The sequence below is a fragment of the Acomys minous genome (assembly GCF_964271855.1).
Source record: "Acomys minous genome assembly, chromosome: 12".
NCBI classification, from domain to species: domain Eukaryota; kingdom Metazoa; phylum Chordata; class Mammalia; order Rodentia; family Muridae; genus Acomys; species Acomys minous.
In genome coordinates this window covers 14237866-14259176 of record NC_140493.1, presented here as the reverse complement: position 1 = coordinate 14259176, position 21311 = coordinate 14237866, and the positions used below count along the sequence as shown (strand labels likewise).

At 45.3% G+C, this 21311-nt stretch overlaps 1 long non-coding RNA gene across 2 annotated transcripts; it reads left to right on the top strand.

Moving 5' to 3' along the window:
* Positions 1-4137: 4137 nt before the first annotated feature.
* LOC311579789 lies at positions 4138-20397 on the top strand. Of its 2 annotated transcripts, XR_014773245.1 has the most exons (6): positions 4138-4158; positions 4359-4630; positions 13003-13209; positions 16394-16589; positions 17800-18065; positions 20020-20397. It is a non-coding gene; the product is annotated as an uncharacterized lncRNA (long non-coding RNA). The 2 variants fall into 2 exon arrangements; XR_014773246.1 differs by lacking the exons at positions 4138-4158; positions 4359-4630 and adding an exon at positions 7071-7196.
* Positions 20398-21311: the final 914 nt, after the last annotated feature.

Below are 21311 nucleotides of genomic sequence, written 5' to 3'. Positions count from 1 at the left end.
AGCCTCAGCCTTCCTGTGACAGATCCCTAGGCAAGAGGGTTCTCCTCAGCTCTGATGGCCATTGACTGCTCAGGCCTCCTAAACATCTGTTCCACACTCTGACATCTGGGTCAGTACCATCCCTCGTGGTATCAAGGTCTCACGTGGCTCTCTCCAATAGGAATAAAGATAATCTCTTTTCTGGAAACCTTAATGTAGACTTTTATCATGTCTCAGTGTTCAGAACCAGTTCACCTGCCCATTTCCTCCCAGCTGTTGTCCAGGGCAGTAGTGACCTAGATTGATGATCCCATCACTACAGCCTGGAGATTGCAAGGCTCCCTGTGGCATTTGGCTCAGTGTCTCCGAGGTCTCATAGCATGCCGAGTGTGAACAGACTACAGGCAGCATGACATTACCTGTAAAATCTTGGCCCTCTCTGGATCCAACCTCGTGAGAACAAGGGAGACCTCAACCCACATCCCGAGACATGGATAGCTGGAGAGTACATAGATTTATCCAGCCTGGTATGTCTGGATGGACCCCATGTGTCCTCAGGATGGGACTGCTCCTCCAGGTCCACCATTATAAAGGGATGTTGGGCCTCAGGCACAGTGAGTACAGCTCCCTCTCCTCACCCCCACAAGGATTCCAGCAGCTGGGGGATTAACGACCTTGAAGAAAGACTTGGCTTTGAGGCAAGCACAGGATGCTCCATTACTTTCTCTTTCACATAATTTAGTTTATGTTTAAAAATCTAAAGCCGTCTCTCTTTTTTTTTAACCTTATTAAGAGACAATCTTTGTTTCTTTTCACTTGAAACAATAACAGTAGCCTATGGTAGCCCTGACCTCGTCTTCTGCCTGAGCTCACTGGAATAATTGTCTTCACGCTTCTGGACTCTGCTACAAATTGCTGTACCTCAAAGCTCCCCGCCCCCACACCACTCACGTCCAGTTGAGAAGACAGAAGGCAGCCTCCCTGTGACTGACACAAAGTAATTAATTTGTGAAACTGTTTCTGTGTGACATGGGAGATTTAAAAAGAAAAGAAAGAACAGGTAAACAAAATCTAGGATGGCTTCCTTTGTAGGTGGCCTCCTCATAGGCCTCCTCCTTCCTGAGGCAGGATCACACAGAAGCCTAGCACAGTGGCAGAAAGGGGAGGGTACCACATGACTGGGCAGAGCTTTACAAAGCACCAGGCAAACATGGCCCACGGTCTCCTCTACTGATAGGGTGGGGGTTTTTTTGTTTTGTTTTGTTTTTTGGTTTTTGGTTTTTGGGTTTTTTGTTGTTGTTGTTGTTGTGTTTTCTTTTGTTTTGTTTTGGTTTGGTTTGTTTGTTTGTTTGTTTGTTTTTCTCAAGATCCATACACGTGGGATTCATCCTGTCTCAAGCCTGAGAATTACCCTGCCCCCACTTTTTTTTTTACTTTTTTTCTCCTTTATTAATTTATTCTTTTTACATCTCAATGGTTATCCCATCCCTTGTATCCTCCCATTCTTCCCTCCCTCCCATTTTCCCCTTATTCCCCTCTCCTATGACTGTTCCTGAGGGGGATTACCTCCCCCTGTATATGCTCATAGGGTATCAAGTCTCTTCTTGGTAACCTACTGTCCTTCCTCTGATTGCCACCAGGTCTCCTCACCCCCAGGGGACATGGTCAAAGGTGAGGCACCAGAGTATGTGAGAAAGTAATATCCCACTCTCCACTCTACTGTGTACAATGTTCTGTCCATTGGCTAGATCTGGGTAGGGGTTTAAGGTTTACCACCTGTATTGTCCTTGGCTGGTGCCTTAGTTTGAGCGGGACCCCTGTGCCCAAATCTGCCTATCATAATGTTCTACTTGTAGGCTTCTAGGACCCTCTGGATCCTTCTACTTTGCCATTCTCCCATGATTCTCTCATCTAGAGTCCTAATAGGATGTCCTCCCCTCTGTCTCAGTTTCCTGGTAAATGAAGGCTTTCGTGGGACATGCCCCTTGGGCTAATATCCTGCCCCCACTTTTAGCAGTGCAAACGAGGCACAGGAAGTAGGCAGGGACCCTCTTCTATAACCACCAATATCTGAGAATTTTGAACTATGCTATAAACGTGGAGGAAGCATGTTCAAGTCCAGCAGAAGATAATAAGCCACGGCTTTGAAGGCAGGTATGAAGGAGCCCCTCAGGAAGAGTAGTGTGCTAAGTAAGAACCAGAAAAAGACAGTCCCAAGTCACAAGGCCTGGGAGCCATGGGTCTCATGACAGTGACATCCAAAGAGTCACAGTGCTCTCTCTCTCCTGGTCACACCTTGAACGTGGCAGCAGAGACTGTGGAGAAGTGTTCTCATGCATCAGATCACTAACTCGATGGGCAAAGTGTGACTCTGAGCACCAGTGCTGCACCATAAGCTACCAGTAGCAGTTGGCCAGCTCCAGGCTGAGATCTAGCATTTTAGTTGGTCCACTTCCAACATCTACTCCATCTATGAGATGCTGAGGTGCATAAAGGAGCTGGTGCTGCAGTCCCAGATCAGGGAGCACATCGTCAGTCTCCAAAGATGAAAGCCTGAAGTATGGCTGTTATCTAAGATGGCAGCAGCTGCCAGCATCCATCTTGGGACCGTGGAATAGAGGAGGAGTCTACAGAGCTGTCAGTATTCCCATAACAACTAAAATAAATGGGCAGGACCTGTGGAAGATGGCAGAGCAGATGCGTGTTGGGGAGAATGGTGAAACTACACACATGGCAATGAATGGTGTGGGAGCAATATGGAAACAACTGTATCAGCGGAAAAAGGACGAGGCATCACTGAACGGAGCTGCCACTGCTGCTCAGTCTGCTGAGAGAAGGAGAGCGTGAGGACACAGCGCTGCCTTCAGGCTACAAGAACAATGGTGCCAGGTGAACCTCAGGGCAGCCTGCATCAAGAGCAGAGATGTGTACAGCTGACTGGAGCTCATGTGGATCCTGCCCCCTGGGTGCCCTACCTAGCTGCTAAATCACCCTGACTCTGGGTAACAGCAGAATATCCAAGCGGAGTCTCAAACACGGCCTGAGATTTATGGTCCTTCAGAAACCAGAAACCTTGAACCAGACCGATGCCTTGCTTCAATGAGTCTGTGCATGTAAAGCCATTTGTGCAGAAGAATATACGGAGCCACACGTGGCAGTTTGAAAAGCCACTTAGATGAGCAAATACGCGATGGAAAGGTGGGAAAGAATGGAAAGAGCAGACTAGAGATGTGGTGGCAGTGACAGGATGAGAGGCAAGTCATGGAGTAGCGCCAGCAGGGTGGTCTGAGCGTTCTGGAGCTCTTGCGGGCTCTGCCCCCAGCTCACCATCCAACTGCACAAGCTCTCTGGCTCTGAGAAAGGACGAAATGTGTGAGATAGGGAATAGTTCATTTTCCAAATTGGACCTCCTCCAAAGACCGCCCCCGACCCCCGTAGTCCATGCTGCCCTGGGTCCATGTAGATGCCCAAGGTCCCTGCTGATGTTCAGAGTCTGGCCTGTGCTGTCCCCTAAGGCCATGTTGATGTCTGTGGTCCCTGCTGTCTCTGAGGTCCATGGTGGTCTCCTTGGTCCTGCCGTGGCTAGAGGCTATGTGGATGTCCTGGGTCTGTGCTCCCACAGGAGGCCATGTTGATGTCTATAGTCTGTGCTACCACCGAAGGCTGTGTCTTTGTCTGTGGCCTGCGCTGCTGCCGAGGGCCCGGATAGTGCCTATGGTCCCTGCTGTAGCAGAGGGCCATGCTGATGTCTATGTGCTGTATTCCCCACTGGAGACCATGCTGAGGCCGTGGGCCATGCTGACACCTTAGGCCACGCGAATGTCCATGCCCTGTGCTGTCATCAGAAACCATATGGAAGTCCATGATCCATGCTGCCGCTGACAGTAAGGAACAAGGAAGCTTCTTTTGCAGTGGTATTGACGACTTGCAGACTCACAGTTGAGAGTGAGGGACATAGAAGGCTTTTGTGACAACCTCTTCTCCCCCCCACCCATCCCCCCCCCAAAAAAAACAGCCTAGACAGGAAGCCACTGGAAAGAACTCTTAATAATTATAATAAGAATGCTGAAGTGTAGCATCAACTACCCCTACAATGACCTCACAGTTGATGGCTTCTGGATTTGGCGCGGGGGAGGGGAGCAGAGACTCAATTTTCTTTAAGGGGATGGCCTTGCTCCAGTGAGTATATGGGCAACACAAAATGGACTTGGTATTTTTTTTTCCTTTCTTCTTTATTTGGGGAGGAGGTCACAAGGGGGTGGACCTGGAAGGACTGGGAAGTGAGTGTGATTGGGGTACATTATGTGAAATTTCCAAATAATCAATAAAAATTATTACTTTGGATGAAAAAAATAGTCATTGACTCTCTTCTCTTTCAGCCAACAGCCAGCAGGCAGTCTGTAGCATGGAAGGCTGGTACCTAGCCGACAGGGATGCTGGCTCAGCTCAGATCTCCAGCATCCTCTGCCTCCTAGAGATCTTTGTGACTCTGGATATGTACAATGTCTGGCAAAGCCAGAAAAGAAGAAAATGGGGTGGAAATCAACCACTGCTAAGAGACAGTCCTATAGTACAGCAGACCTGCTGGAAATGGCCTGCCCTGAGGAGCATCTTGGAAGCCAGCTACTCACCTAAGTCCCTAGAAGTCCAGGCAAGCCTAAGGTGGGAGGGGCTAGTCCAGTGCCGACCTGGGAGAGTCCACTGGTTGATCTAATACAGGCTGTAGTATCAAGTCCACCAAATGTCACCTTAATCGGCTGCTTCCGGCTGATGAGCTTCTAGACACTTACAACTGCCTAACCAAAAGCCCTCACCATTACCATCACGGTCACCATCATTACCACCATTGTCACCATCTCCAGCACCATCAATATCATCCTCACTATCACTAATCATCATCACCTTCGTTACCACCATTGTCAACATTACCATCATCATTATCACTATCATCAGTATCACCACTGTATCATTATCACCATCATCACCACCATTACCATATTCTTCATTGGCATCATCTCCATAATCACCATCCTCCCCATCATTACCAGTATTATCACTATTATCTCACTTTCCATGAGGCTGTGAGTAAAATGACCTGATTCTCTTCTATTGCTTTAACTCTTCCTAACTCTCAAAAAAGATCCCAGTCATGCAGGAAACCGAAGTTCAGATGTGGCAGGAGAGACCCCAGTCCCACATCCAGTGGGGTCATGACTGACCAATGCTGCTGTAAGCTTGTAGAAAGGCAACCTGCCCTTGTAGAGAAAGAGCTCATGACCACTTTTCTTGAGGGGACTGATGGGAATGGCTCCAAGATACCATGCTGTGTTTGCATGCTGCAGACACCAGGCACATTTTGTAGGGGGGGTCAGGATGAGGGGGGGAGGACTGAAGGATGCTTTTACAGAACCCAACGAAGAGGCTAGTGTGAAAGAACAGCTAACACAAGACCATTTCACTAAAACAAGCAAAATACTTCTGACCTTTAGCACACTAGAGTTGATTTCTATCTGAAGTAAGAAAGATGGGTGAAATGCCAAAAGACGCTTTTATTTTAGACATAGTATAAGTCTTCTTAAATTATTCACCTATTACAATTAAAAAGCCCTTATACCTTGGTCCCTGTATGGTACATTTGTGGAATTCATGATGGAGTTAACAGTAGATGGCAACTCAAATAGAGACTAACCCAAGTCCTGGTCCTCAAGGCTCATATAGTCTTTGCAGATACCTATGCTCCACCTTATTCCTGCAGAGGCCTCTCCAGCACACAGGAAAACATACATACATACATACATACACATACACATGTGCTTGCACATGTGCATGCACATGATACATTGTTCAAAACTGGAGTCACCATAGATAAACCAGACAAGATGTGAGGCCATACTGGGATAAGAAGGATCTTACTCCAGTGGCTCTTAATATGTTTCCAAAGCCAAGAGAAGAATCCAGAAACATCCAGCTCTGCCAGCCTGAAAGGGATCCACCCTGGCATACTTCAAACCTGTGTTCTATGGAACTGAAAGTCACTCATTTATATGGTCCAGTATGGACCTCATACACAGACCATGAATCTCAATTCTGGGGTCCCTAGTTAAGTACCTGAGGCAGCTATTCCAGATACCACAGGCCTCCAGGACTGACCAGAGTACAAAGTCACCCACCATATCTCCCATTACATTCAGTCCTCAAACCAGGGACTGTAGTAAAACAGAATTAAAAAAAAAAAAAACAAGCTAGTACTGGGGCCATAGCTCCATGGTAGAGCACTCACCTCCCATGATGAAGCCCTAGGTTCAATCCCCAGCACAAATTTTTTAAAAAGCATACAGAAGTTAATGAAACAAGCAACCCCCAGTTCCTTCCTCCTACAGAGCCCTGAGCACCCAGCATGGTTCCCCTATTGAAGCAGAGTTAAATGTCTCAGAGAGGCACCCCGAGACTCTGGCCCTCACTTCCTCCATCCAGTCCAAGCCCTGAACAGTCACCATCACACGTTGGCTTGTGTGAGCTTCCAGCAGTATGTGGAACCATTATCAAAAGCAGAAATCTTGGCTCCGATCCGAATTTCAGCAGGGTGTGCTTAGGTGTCTGTACTGGATATCAGCTGGTCTTCTGGGACAGCCCTGTCTGCCCCAGTTTCCTACGCATCTTTATCTCCACCGGGCACCAAACCATGTGATGTTCCCTTTGTGTCTACTGGGGTAATAAGATGTCTCTTTCTACTTTATTTCCTTGTGGTGGCAAATGACACCGATTTTGAATGGCAAAGCAAGTTTGCTTCCTGTGATAAGACTCACTTGTCATGAAGGGGTCTGATGGGTGAGAACTTCGTGGAACCCTTCTGTGCTCATTGGACATGCTGGTCTCTGCCGTCATGAATGCATGTCTCCTGTGTTGTTACAGCTGTTATACCGGCCTGAGACAGAGGCTCGGCTCCCCATCTTGTCTTCTGAAAAACACTGTAGACTGTCAACATTATTTCTTCCTTAAGTATTAGAGTAGCCACCTGGGACTGTTTTTTTGTTTGTTTGTTTTTTGTTTTTCCTTACAAATACTTTTTTTTCTTTTTAGGCATTCAATTTCGTTCATCAAAAGAGCACTATTCAAACTTTCCACTTTTGCCTTGTGAGGATTTGAATAATGGATGCTTTTCAAAAGGCCTCCTGTTACATTTCAGTCTTGAGATTTAATAGGAAGAATTACTCCTGGTATGTTTTAATGAGGGGATTCATCACTTTTCTTAGGCTGGAATTTCTGTTTTCCCTTTTTTTTTAACCCCTTGGTCCAACTTACCAATAATTTCCATACTATGTGAGTCTTTTTTATTTTTATATTTATGAGGGGTTTTTAGAAACAATTTTTGTTTTGTGGAACTTCAAATTAGACATAAAAGATGGACCTTATGCTTTTAAGACGTATTCTGTGTTCATTTCTTTCTTTTAAACTGGGGCCTTCCACAGGCTAAGCAAGCATGCTACCTTTAATGCTTATCACTACCCTTTAACCCCAGCCCTCTTTTTATTTTTATTTTTACTATAATTTATTCATTACTGAAAATAGCTTTTTTAATACAGTGTGTTCTGATTGTGGTTTCCCTTCCCCCCCAAAAAAACACCTCTCAGATCTTTCCTAATTCTCCATCCACCCAATCTCTCTTTCTCTCTCTCTCTCTCTCTCTCTCTCTCTCTCTCTCTCTCTCTCTCTCTCTCTCTCTCTCTCATTAGAATACAAACAGGCATCTTTAAAAAATAATAAGGAAGATAAAATCTTAAAAATGGAATGAGACAGAGCACACAAACAATGAGAAGAAAAAGAACCAAAGAAATATCACAAGAATGTGCAGAAACACACACATTCACACACAGAGAAATCCCATAGAAACACACTACAAGAAACCATAATATATGGGAAAAACTAAGGAAAAAATAATTTGCAGACAGAACATTATGAGGCAAGGAACCTCCAAAATGCCATTGTGTTTGTTTTGGGTTGGCTATCTGCTGCTGGGCATGGGAGTCTGGCCATAAGAATGGTTTGCATACCCAATGAGACTCCACAGGAGAAAAATAACTTTTCCTATGCGAGCAGTTATCAATTGGAGACAGCTTCCGGCTTAGGAGTGAGGGAGTGTCCACTTCCCCTCTCAGTGCTGGGATCCCATCTGACTTAGATCTGTGCAGGCCCTGTGCATGCTGCCACTGTCTCTGTGAGGTCACACGCAGCTCGGTCTTGCTGTCTTTGGAAGGCCTTCTTTCCTTGATGTCCTCCAGCCCTACTGGCTGTTGCAATCTTTCTGCCTCCTCTTCTTTTTTTGTTAAATATTTTATTAATTTATTCATATTACATCTCAGTTGTTAGCCCATCACCTGTATCTTCCCATTCCTCCCTCCTGCTTTCCCTCTAGCCCCCTCCCCTATGACTGTGACTGAGGGGGACCTCCTCCCCCTGTGTATGCTCATAGGGTATCAAGTCTCTTCTTGGTAGCCTGCTATCCTTCCTCTGAGTGCCACCAGGTCTCCCCATCAAGGGGACGTGGTTAAAAATGGGGCACCAGAGTTTGCATGAAAGTCAATCCCCACTCTCCACTCAATGGTGGAGAATGTCTTGTCCATCAGCTAGATCTGGGTAGGGGTTTGAAGTTTACTGCCTATATTGTCCTTGGCTGGTGCCATAGTTTGAGCAGGACCTCTGGACCCAGATCCGGGCATCATAATGTTCTTCTTGTAGGTTTCTAGCACCCTCTGGATCCTTCTGGAGAGATGGCTCAGAGGTTAAGGACACTGTCTGTTCTTCCAAAGGTCCTGAGTTCAATTTCCAACCTACCCAATCTGCCTCATCTTCTTAAAGGTTTCCTGAGCCCTGGGTTGGGGTGGGGCTGATGGAGACATTCCACTAGGGCTAAGTGTTCCACTTTCTCTCACTTTCTGCAATAGTCTCCTGTTGAGGGTCTCTGGCTTTGCTCCCATCTAAGCTTCTCTGATGACAGCTGAGCAAGGTACCAATCTGTGAGTGTAGCAGAAGGACATTAAGAATCGTCTTATTGTTATGTTCCTTTAGCAAGACAGTAATATTTAGATTTCCCCTAAGTCCTTGGCCTATCTAGCCTGAAGTTCTTGGTCACCCAAGTAGTGATGGGTATGGGCTCCATCTCATGGAGTGGGCCTTAAATCCAATCAAATATTGGTTGGTTACTCTCACAAGCTTTGTGCCACTATTGCACCAGTGTATTTTGCAGACAGGTCAACATTATAAAATGAGTAATATTCCATGGTGTAAATGTACTTTTTTTTTTTTTTTTGGCTTTGGGCTTTAGGCTTTGGGCTTTTGGTTTTTCGAGACAGGGTTTCTCTGTGTAGCCTTGGCCATCCTGGACTCACTTTGTAGACCAGGCTGATCTTGAACTCACAGAGATCCACCTGCCTATGCCTCCCCAAGTGTTGGGATTACCGGTGTGTGCTACCATACCTGGCTAATGTACATTTCCTTCTCCATTCTTCCATTGATGGATTCTAGGCTGTTTCTAGTCTCAGCTTATTATTAACATAGCAACAAAGAACATGGTTGAGAAAGTGTCTCTGCCGTAAGATGTACAGTTTTGTGGGGGGGGCATAGGCCCCAAGAATGGTAAGGCTGCATTTTGAGGTAAACTGATTCCTAAACAATAACAGAGAATAGGGTGGGACATCCTGGTCCAGTGAAGGAGGAGAAAGAAGAGGAAGAAGAAGAGGGATACACATGGAGAGGACCAGAAAACACCAGGAGAAATGAATGGGACCTTGGAGATGAGTAAAAAGCAATGTAGGACATCTGAATGGGAAGAAGCTATACTAGCTTGGAGGTTTAGGGTGAAGTAATTATTGTTCAGTATTGTGCTCTAGGATAATTAAATATATCCTAGCCTCTTTGTATAGTTATTTGGGTATATACCTGGCTAAGGAATAGCTGCTGATTATGCTAAAATTATAAATCAATATCAAGTATTAATAATCATTTCAACAACATTTTCTACTCCTAATGAGATGATCATATGATTTTTTTTTGTCTTTCAGTCTGTTTATATGGTAGATTACATTATTGATTTAGATATGTTGAACCATCTCTGAGTCTCTGGAATGAAGCCTACTTGCTCATGGTGGATGACCATTTTGATGTATTCTTCTATTTGGTTTGAAAGTATTTTGTTGAGAATTTTTGCATCTATGTTCTAAGGGAAATGGATGTATAACTCTATTTCTTTGTTGGCCTTTATGTAGTTTGGGTATCAAGGTAACTGTAGCCTCATTAAAAAAAAAACTAAGCAATGATTCTTTTGTTTTGTTTGTTTGTTCTGTGGAATGGTTTAATGAGTATTGGTGTTAATTCTTCTTTGAAAGTCTGGTAAAATTCTGCACTAAAACCATTGGGCCCTTGGCTTTGGGGGGGGGGGTGTAGACTTTTAATTACTGCTTCTATTTCACTAAGAGGTTTAGGTTTGTTTAAATTGCTTAGTTGGTCTTGCTTTAACTTTGGTAAGTTGTAAATATAAAAGTATCCATTTCTTTTAAACTTCTTTAATTTGATAGAGTATAGGCTTTTTTCCATGTATGTTTGTATGTTTCTTTGGATTTCCTTGGAGACTATCAATGTGGCCTCCTTTACATCTCTAAGTATGTTAATTTAGCTCTTCTCTCTCTTCCTCTAAGTTAGTTTGGCTTTGTCAATCTTACCGATTTTTTCCAAAGAACCTATTCTTTCTTTCCATTGAGTCTTTGTAATTTTGTCTATTTTGTTTCTATTTTATTGATTTCAACCATGAGTTTGGTTATTTCTTACTTTCCACTCTGCTTGGGTGTTACATCGTCTTTTTGTTCTCAAGTGTTCAGTTGTGCCACTGAGTTATTAATATGAGATCTCTCCAATTTTTTTTTAATGTAGGCACTTAGTGCTACGAATTTGCCTCATAACTGCCTTCATTGTGTCTTATAAGTTTGAGCATAGCTTTTTTTTTTCATTAAATTCTAAAAAGGTTTTAACTTCTTTGAATTTATGTCTTGACCTCTTTTGTACTCAGTAATGAGTTGTTAAATTTCTATGAGTTTGTAAACTCTGGGGCTTTTATTTCTGATGTTGATATCAAGCTTTAATTCTTGATGATCTGATAGAATGCAAGGTGTTATTTCAAATCTCTTGTATCTGTTGAGATTCTGTGTTTGAGATGTAGTCAGTTTTGGAGTTAGTTCCATCAGATGATGAGAAAAAAGATATATTCCTATGTGTTTGGGTGAAGTGCTCTATAAGTATATGTTATGCTCATTTGCTTTGTGAAACCAGTTAACTCCAGAATTTGTTTAGTTTCTGTCTCAATGACCTGTCTATTGGTGAGAATGAGGTGTTGAAATCTCCCACTATCGACGTATGAGACTTAATATGTGATTTTTAGCTATAGTAGTGCTTCTTGTACTAACTAGGTGCCCTTGTGTTTGGTGCATAGATATTTAGAATTGCAATATCTACTTACTTGGTAGACTTCTCCTTTGATGAGTATGTAGTATCCTTTCATATCTCTTCTGTTTAATTTTGGTTTGAAGTCTACTTTGACTTATATGTAAGTGGCTACACTGGCTTGCTTCTTGGGTCTATTTGCTTAGAATATTTTTTCCATTCTTTTATCTTTGAGGTGATAGCTATCCTTGATGTTGAGGATACAGCTGGATACAGCTGAAGGATAAGTCCTGTTTTCAAATCTAGTCTGTTAGTTTGTGTATTGTTGGGCAATTGAGACCATTGATGTTGAGAGTCATCGGACCAGTGTTCCTGGATTCCTGCTGCTCTGTTGCCGTAATGAGTTTTTTCCCCTTTTGATTTGCTGTTCTGAGCTTATTTACTCATTTTATTTTCTTGTGGGTGATTACCTTATTCAGGTTGAAATTTTCCTTCTAATGCCTTCAGTAAAGCTGGATTTGTAGCTAGACACTGCTTAAACTTGATTTTATCATGAAATGTGTCTTTTTCTCCATCTATGGTGACTGAAAGCTTTGCTGGGTATAGTATTCTGGGCTGCTCTCTGTGGTCTCTTAGAGTTTATAGAAAATCTGTCCAGGCTTTGCTGGCTTTTAGAGTTTACATTGAAAAATAAGGTATTGTTATAATAAGTCTGCCTTTATATGTTAATTGGTCTCTTCCCCTTGCAGCTTTTAACATTCTTTCTTTGTTCCTTATGTTTAATATTTTGATTATTATTGTCACGGGGAATTTCTTTTATGGTCCAGTCTATTTGGTGTTTTGTATACTTGTCCCTTGATAAGTACCTCTTTCTTTAGGTTAGAAGGTTTTTTCTTCTTTGATTTTGTTTAAAGTGTTTTTGGGGCCTTTTGGCTGGGATTCTTCTTTTTCCTCTATTCCTATTATTAATAGATCTGGCTTCTTCATGGGGTCCCAAATTTCCTGGGTGTTTTGTGCCTGAACATTTTTAGGTTAAGCATTTTCTTTGACTGAGGTAACCATTTCTATCTTGTCTTCCGATGTCTGAGATTCTCTCTTCCATCTCCTATAGTCTGTTGGTGAGGCTTTCCTCTGGGGTTTTTGTTTGACTTCCTAAATATTTCATTTCTAATTCTCCCTCAGTTTGGGTTTTCTCTAGTGATTCTAATTCTACTTTCATGCCTTGAACTGTTTTCTTCACTTCATCCCAGTGTTTCTGTTTTCATGGATTTTACTAATGGATTTGTTCAGTTCCTCGTTAAGGTCCTTAAAAATATTCATAATGGCTATTTTTGGGCCCTTGCTTTCTGTTTCAGCTATATTGCACTTCTCAGAGGCTGATGTGGGGCTGTGTTCACTGTGTCTCTGGTGTATCAGTGTCCTCTGCTAACAATTTTTAAGGGGTCCCAAAATCTCCAACCTTGATTTTAGGTTATTCTATTTCTCCCTTGGTTCTACTTTTGCCTTTTTTTAAAAAGTACCTATTATTATGTTTGTGCACATAAAAACCCCTTCCTCCTTCTGTCATTTGAGGCTGTGGTATCCTCTCTGCAGAACATGGCAAGAAGACATCATCTAGGAGTGAAGAGAAGCCTTCATCATACCCTGCAACCTGCTACCACCTTGGACTTCCAGTCTCAAAACCGTGTGAAGTAAATTCTGGCTTTCCACACATTACCTGGTCTAAGGCGTTTTACTATAGCAGCACATAACGGGCTAAGACAGGCTGGTGTTGACATGAAGAAAGCAGGACAAATCCAGGTAAGGAATGGAAGCACAGCCAGGGGCAGGACTTCCTACAACTATCTGGGCGCTGACTGACAGGAGCAGTAGGAGCACAGCTGTGGGTGTAGTATAGGGAGGCTCCTTGGGGTGGGACATGCAGAGTGTAACCAGGCACCGCAGGTTTGTGAGGATCCCTGAAGTGAGCATAGGCTCGGGGGAGAGGGCAGGATGAGGTCATCCTGGCTGGGTGACGCAGGCAAGAGGGGAGGGCAACACCCAGTGACTTCAAGGTTAGCAGAAGTCATGACAGCAGACAGATAGGCAACAGATCTACAAAATGGAAATGCTTGTGACCAGATTAAAGTGTCATCTGGCACACTGTGAAATGTCTTAATTAATATAACACCAAATCTGGGGACAGAGGAATTTGCCATGACTTGTGAACCCTTTCCCTTTATATTAATTCTCCACTCACAACATTGGCCTAGGGACATTAACTGAAAGCTATCACATTTGCTCCTGGGATAATACTTTCTATAGTAGGTTAGCTTGGAGCAGAAATTTTATTGCTACTTTATAAAGCCTTTTAAAAAAATGGCATCTCCATAGAAGCATTTGACAGTAGCCACAAAATCTGTGCAAGCATAATTGCCCAGTCCCGGTCTCATGGCGAGAGTATCTTTTCTTTTTATTAAGTTTATTTATCTATTCACTTTATATCCCGACTGCAGCCCCCTCCCTCCTCTCCTCCTGGTCCTACCCTCTTCCCCTTTCCCCTTCCCCTTCTTCTCAGAAAAAGAGAGCCCACCCCCCAAGTCTCATCAGGGCTGAGGGCATCTTCTTCCACTCAAGCCAGGCAAGGCAGCCCCGCTAGGGGAAGTGATCCAATAACAGGCAACAGAGTCCATGTCAGAAACAACCCCTGCTCCACTTGCTAGGGGATCCCCATGAGGACCAAGGTGCCCATCAGTTTCATATGTGAAGAGGGCCTAGGTCCAGACCATGCGTGATCTTTGGTTGGTGCTTCAGTCTCGGTAAGCCCTCGTGAGCTTAGGTTAGTTGACTCTTGTTCTTCTTAGAGAGCTTCGTCCCCTCTGCGTCCTTCTATCATCTCCCTTACTCTTCCACAAGATTCCCCCCAAGCTCTGCCTCATGTTTGGCTGCAAGTCTCAGCATCTATTTTGATCCACTGCTGGGTGGAGTCTCTCAGAGGACAGTTATACTAGGCTCCTGCCTGTAAGCTTAGCGGAGAATCATTAATAGTGTCGAGGGTTGGCTCTCTACTGTGGGGAGGATATCAGGTTGGACATCCCCTCAATCACTGCTCCCTCTTTATCCCTGCACTTCTTGTAGGCAGGGTAAATTTTGGCTCATAGTTTTTGTGGATGGGTTGGTGTCCCCCTCCCTCCACTAAGAGTCCTGCCTGGCTAGAAGGTGGTCACTTCAGTCCCCATGCGTCCCACTACTAGGAGTCTCAGCTATAGTCACCCCCATTTTCTCTCAAGAGCCTACCCTGCCAGAGACCTCCAGCTTGTCTCAGAGATGCTCCCTCCCCTGGCAAGGGCATCTTAAAGTCGGAGGGCAGCTATTCTCTGAGCTGTTATTTTCATATCTCTTTAAATAAATGTTTGTGTGTCTCATAAAGTGGGTTCCCATGCAAGTTTTCACATTTTTAGCTGTAGAAGATAAACTGTAAGGAATCGGGACACAGGCAGTGGGTACCACATCACTGATGAATCAGAGCAGGGTGCCCTAGCCACTGTGCAGCCACTGACATACACCGCTGTTCTCTCAACACCGCAAGACACATGTCACATGACACATGGGCATGGCAGGAAAAAGAATGGTTACAGAGGGCATCAGTGCCCAGTGAGACGAACCAAGACATCCTCCTAATACTCAGTAAGAGATGTGGGTGACTTCCGTCTGATCACTAGTGTATTTAATGAGTCTCAAAAGCGTAGCATTGGGAGCCCATTATTACTGGTAATTTTGAGGAATATAGGTGGCCCTCTGAGTCTCTGGATTTCTCAAAGAAGTCTATCTGTTTTATTTTACATCATCACCATCATCACACCACCATTATCACTGACTTTAACCTCTCTGATGCCACTGTCCTCATCCCCATCATTATCACCTCATTACCATCATCACCATCATCACCATCAGGCCATCACAAGACTGGTAGAACCAGGTCAGCTTGCTCAGCCTGTGACTATCATCAACCCTGAGCTTGGACAAAGGTGCCCACTGTGAACAGATTCTAAGCTAAGTGAGGCAGAAGGATCAACTTTCACAAAGGCCTCAGCCTGTTCAGAGAGTCACAACACCTAGAAAGTCGCTTGCACTGGCTCTAGGTACAGCCCTGTGTGCATAGCTGCCGCGCAGATACACTGCCTCATGTGAGCCTTGCACACACAGGCCTCTGTTCTCCTCACTGGTCCCTTTGATGCAGACCCAGCACTATAGGAAGCTTTCTGATCCTGTGTGTCCCACTGTTGATGTGGACACTTAAGTCACCATGTGTGCCAAATGCAGGGCCAGGTGGCAATGGCTCCCCCTTGGCTCTCAGCCAGTTGTCTGGAAAGTATACACACAAATAAAACAGATTTTTCAGAAGTAAAATAAAATCAGCAGTTGTGCATTCGCAAATCCTACAAGTGGAGTTTAGGGGGCTAGGGGTGTGGGAGAGCCTGGTTCAGGCTATACTGACAGGTAGTGTGTGATTTAGGTGATGTTGTAGGGGTCACAGCCAGCTAGAACTCAGGGGTGGATCACAAGCCACTCCACCTGGGAGCCAGGAGACCATGAGGTGGCTATCAACCTATCACCTACAGATGATTACATAGCACGCACTTCACCAAGGCTTATGGAAAAGGGCCCCACAATGCTTGCAGGCCCACTGGTATGGGCATAGGCCAGCCAGTCTACAAAAAGTTGACAAGTTGGTTCTGTAGTCAAAAGCTTATGCAAAACAAAATAGAAGTGCATTTTTGTTCTGTGTTCATCTTATTTCTTTCTAGTTGCTTAGTGTTATTATTAATCTATTAATTAACTGACTTAAAGATGCCACAGCACATCTTCAAAGGTCTCTTACTGATGGGAAAGCCCCTTATCCCCACACATCACGACCCTTTGATCTGACTGCATGACAGGCTTGCGCTGTGGCTGGGATTTGATGCCGTTTTTCTGCCTTCTTTGTCTCTTCTATGCCCCGTAGCTTATTTTCAGGGTTTGGGCCTTGAAGATGGCAGCAAGAACCAAGGAGCTCTGTCAAGTGGCACCAACTGCTTGGATTTAGTGCCATCTTGGAGGCTCAAAGGGTGTTGCACTGAAGACCACTCTCAGTGCTCCTTCTACCTGGGATAAACACAGACTGGGGAGACATCATCCCACACTGATGGCAAGAAAAGAAGGTGAAACACAAAATTTAACTTGTTCTGACCACTCCTGTCCTGAGTTCTCAGGGAAATTGCATAAGCTAACACACATGGGTTTTGCAGAGCACCAGCAGCCAGGAGCATCGGTCTCCAGGAGCACTGGTGCCCTGACAGAGCCATGGGATGGGAGGCAATTGCCAAAGGATACAAAGAGACCCACTGATACCTCAGCTAGTGATGGTAGCTGTGGACCTGCAGAGAGCACACTAGCAACAGCACAAGTCTTTGAAGCTTCAAAACCCACCTTGAATGACACACCTACTCCAACAAGGCCACACCTCCTAACCCTTCCCAAACACTTCCACCAACTGGGGACTGAGTATCCCAGCATTAGAGCCTGTCTATGGGGGCTGTTCTCATTCAAACCACCTCACTAGGCATTTTCCACAAACCAATAAGGAAGAGGCAAATGAAGCCTAGCCCAGCCTCCTTAGGAGCATCCCTCCATGTTTGACAGAACTCAAAGAAGACTGTAGCATGGTCTGGTGCTGTCCTCAACACTGAGGGCACGGTGACTCTGTCCCTGCACCAGGCGGGTTGCCCAGGCAAGCCTGAGCTTCTGTGCAGTGTCTTCAGCTAGCCCTACAACAGGTATCTATGGCCACCACCCCTGAAGCTGGAAGCCCATGAAGAGATGTGGCAGAGTCACTCCGTCCTCAGGGCTGGAGGAGCTGACTTCCCTTCCATACTTCTCTCCTCTGACTGTGACTCCTTGGCTTCTGGCCACAGTACTCCAGTCTATGTGCCTGCCTTCACGCGGCCTTCTCCCTACAGCTCATGTAAAGAAAAACATTTGTCATTGATTTAGGCCTCACCCGCATCCATAATGATCTCATCTCAAGTCCCTTAACATAATTACCTCCTCAAAGATCCTTTTTCCAATGAAGGTCACGGTCTCCGATCTCTGTGTTAGGCCTGCTCTTTAGGGAGGGAGAAGCAGGGGGCCTCTTCTGGCCTTGAAAGCTCTAGAAAGATTTTTTTTCCTAACTTGTCAGCTGAAGGGAAACCAGTGGACCCACCCTGGTCCATCTTCTCCTCAAGGGTACTAGAAGTTGGCCCCCAGTGACCAACCCGGTGACCATTGGCTAACAATGAAAAAAAAAATTTCATCATGAAGAGGACAGACTCCCTGTGTCACAGCTAGAGGAATGGGGCAAACTCCTGACATTTTTCTCTTGTCCTTTAGGATACAGTTTAATTGGAGAATGGATATAATTTTGAAATGCTAAAGTTCTTTAAAACATAGGGTGTTATTACCCATCAAAACTGAAATGATGACATGTCTAGGCCTCGAAATGAAGAAGAAATGCAGTGGCTATTGATGTTGGGAGACAACAGCAGCACTCACAGCTGAAGAACTGAAATCAAACCTATGTGTTCCAGCCAGCTAACAAACATTTCCTTGCACTGATTCTCATTTAACAGTTGGCTGTGTTAAGACCGCCTGCAAAAGTAAGTAAATGTCTTTAGAGGGAACAGAGCATCCTCCTGGATTCTCCCATGGCGGGGCACTGCCTTGCAGGGGAAGGATATTCCCTACCGTGGTGAGGGCAATGTAATGGATGAACCATGAGTCAACCCAGGTGGGCCATATGCCGAGCTATTGAGTTGAGCATGATTCTAAATGTTTCTGTGAGGGTTTGTTTCTGGCTGGAATTAGCATTGATATCTGAGGTGTTTCCATAAAGCCAGAGGTCCTCCATGGTGACAGTGGGTTCCATAGGAAACAAAGGAAGATAAACAGGATGTGCAGAACTGTACCAGCAGAGGCTCAGGGGCACCAGCACAGCTCTCCTGTCTGCTGCTGCCTGTCTGAAAGCGCTGGGCTCACCACAATCACCCAAAGTAATTCTTCTAAACACCCAAACACAGACAGATGGATACGGTCTGTTTGCCCATCCGCACATCCTGCAGCTTCTGGTCTTTGGGCCACTACAACTAACACAAGCAAAGAAAGGACTCTGTAGGAACTGAACTGTAAGACAATTTCCTTCTTTTTTTTTTCTTCCTTCTCCATTAATTTATTTATGTAATCACTTTACAGACCCCTTTTCCTCTCCTCCCAGACCCACTCTCATTCCCCCTCCCTCCCCCCATTGCCCCTTCCCTTCTCCTCAGAGAAAGGGAGCTCCCCCATGGATACCAACCAACCCACCCTGGCACATCAAGTCACAGCAGGACTAAGTGTGTCCTCTCCTACTGAGGCCAAACAAGGCAGCCCAGCTAGGGGAAAGGGATCCAGAGGCAGGCAACAGAGTCAGAGACAGCCCCTACTCCCATTGTTATGGGACCCACGTAATGACCAAGCTCCACATTTGCTACTACATTATGTGTAGGGGGTTTAGGTCCAGCCGTGCGTGCTCTTTGGTTGGTGATTCAGTCTCTGTGAGACCCCATATAAGCTCAGATTAGTTGACTCTGTGGGAAGACAACCTCTTTCTGATATACAACTGACTTGCCTCAACCCTGGCTCCCACACTGCCCTAAATCCACCTGGCCACCCAACCTAGACCATGCACATCAGAATTCAAGGTGGGCAGCATCGAGGAAGAACCTATGCCTTGCAGAACATTCACCAACACACCACTGTGGGTCTATCATGAGCAGAAGCCACAATAGCAAGCCACTCTTGTCTAAGCCCATCATCAGAGGTGGCTAGTGTTCCCTGACACTTGGGCACCCACCTGTGCTCATTAGCTTTTGTCATCTTGACCCAAACTAGAGTCAAGCTTGAGGGGAGAGGGACCTTCAACCTGAAAAGTCCTCTCCCCAAGACTAGTCTTATGGACAAACTTGTGGGGTATCCTTCTAATTGGTGCTTCATGTGAGAGGGGCCCACTGTTGGTGGAACCATCCCTAAGTGGGTTGTCCCAGGTGGTATAAAAAAGAAAAAAAGAGCAAGCCACTCAACAGCATCCCTCTGTGGCCTCTGCTTCAGCCTCTGCCTTGTTGTCTGTCAATGATGGACGGTGATAGAGACGGGTTTTCGGTCGTCATGTTTATCACAGCAATGGAAAGCAAACTAGGGCAGCATGTGGTCCAGGACTGTCCTTAAACATATCTCAGCAGGAGTGAATGAAACCTAGGTAATGCAGCATTCCTTCCAGAGAGCAAAATTCCGATACGTGGAGAAGTGTCCGAACTGTGGAATTTGGGGACTGGAGTGAGGCAGTAACTGGATGTGTATTTAATTGTGGCCTGTGTGGCAGCTAGTTTTTAATGTCCATGATTATGCGGCTCTTTAGCACTCCAGGCAGGATGGCAAGAGCTCCTGTCTGGCTCAAAGGGGAAATCCTGTATGAGGTTCCCCTAGAGAGATGGGTGCTCTAGGGCATGGGGTTCACATACTCCTGGGAGCCCCTTGCCAGGCACCTCTACCAATTGCCTGTCTCCCCCCTTGCCCTAGGAGTCTCCTTCATCTGAGAGAGCCAGATGGGCCATCATGACCCACTCCTGGCTTGGGTTCTTGCCATCTGTCACAAAAATCTAAATTCTGTGACACCAAGGTGACTTGCAGGACCTGAAACCTCAGCATCTCCCTGGACGGTCTGCCGTGAGCCAACTGGTGGCACATTTTCAACCCTCTCTACGTTCTGAAGTGAAGGAAAAGCTACTCTCTGAAGCTTCGCTTATGAGGGTTGTTGAGCACAGTGCTACTGAGAACCCTAGAGCAAGCAAACCCCTGGGAAAATAAATGGCCTGGGAGGGAGCAGGTCATGACCCTTGAGCCCTCCTTGGATCTCTGTTCTGTGTATGTCTTGATTCCCTCCACATCACTGTCTGCTATGTACACAAACATTTGATTGTTTGATGCATGCTTTTTTTTATCTATGAAAGTTGTTTTGATATCTCAAGTTGAAATAAAGTATTTCCTTTCTGAATTTAATGAAATGCTTTTCTCACTTAGTTGTTTTCCACACTGTGGAAGATTTCAAAGTAGGGACTTGGCAGTGAAAAAGACCTGGGAAATTGCTGGAAACCAGGCAGCGGCCATAGTGTGGCTGTTGGGAGCTTGGTCTGCAGACAGGAAAGGGACCTGGGCCCCAGGGGTAATTGCCAAAACAGAGGTGACCACTCTGGAAAGGAAAGACAGAATTGCATGTCTTCTTCCCTTACCTCTGCTCCAGGACTTGGTGCTAGGAATGGCATGTTGATGGGAACTGTGATTCTGGGTATACAGGATGTTGACCCCAAGATCAGAGTCTGGCATCAGGTCCAAAGGTTCAGCCTGACCTAGAAGAATAACCCAGCCTGGTGAGCCATGTCCACTGCCCTGCCCAGGCAGATCTCTCAAAGTCTATCCATCTTATAGACCTTATAACATATTTTTACCTCAATCAGGACAGTGTTGGATCATCTACTCTGAAGTCAGGGTGATTTTTGAGGTAGAAGAAAACCAGAGCACACCTTGGGATCTACTTACGTGCATTTCTGAAAGCCAGAGAGAGAAATAGGCACTCTTATAGACACTCTGTTCTGGGAACTGCCAAACCACAGTGGGCCAAGAATTTAACTTGGACATGAAGACTGTAGCAAGGCCTCCTGAGAAGAGCCAAGCAAGGTAGGAAAAGACCCCAAGGGCATTCTTACAAGCCATTCTTGGCTGTACAAAACAGTAGCCAGCAGTCTGTTATGACCCCTGGCCTTTCAGACAAGGAGGGCACTCAAATTGCTCAGGTCTGCACAGCTGAAAGAGGA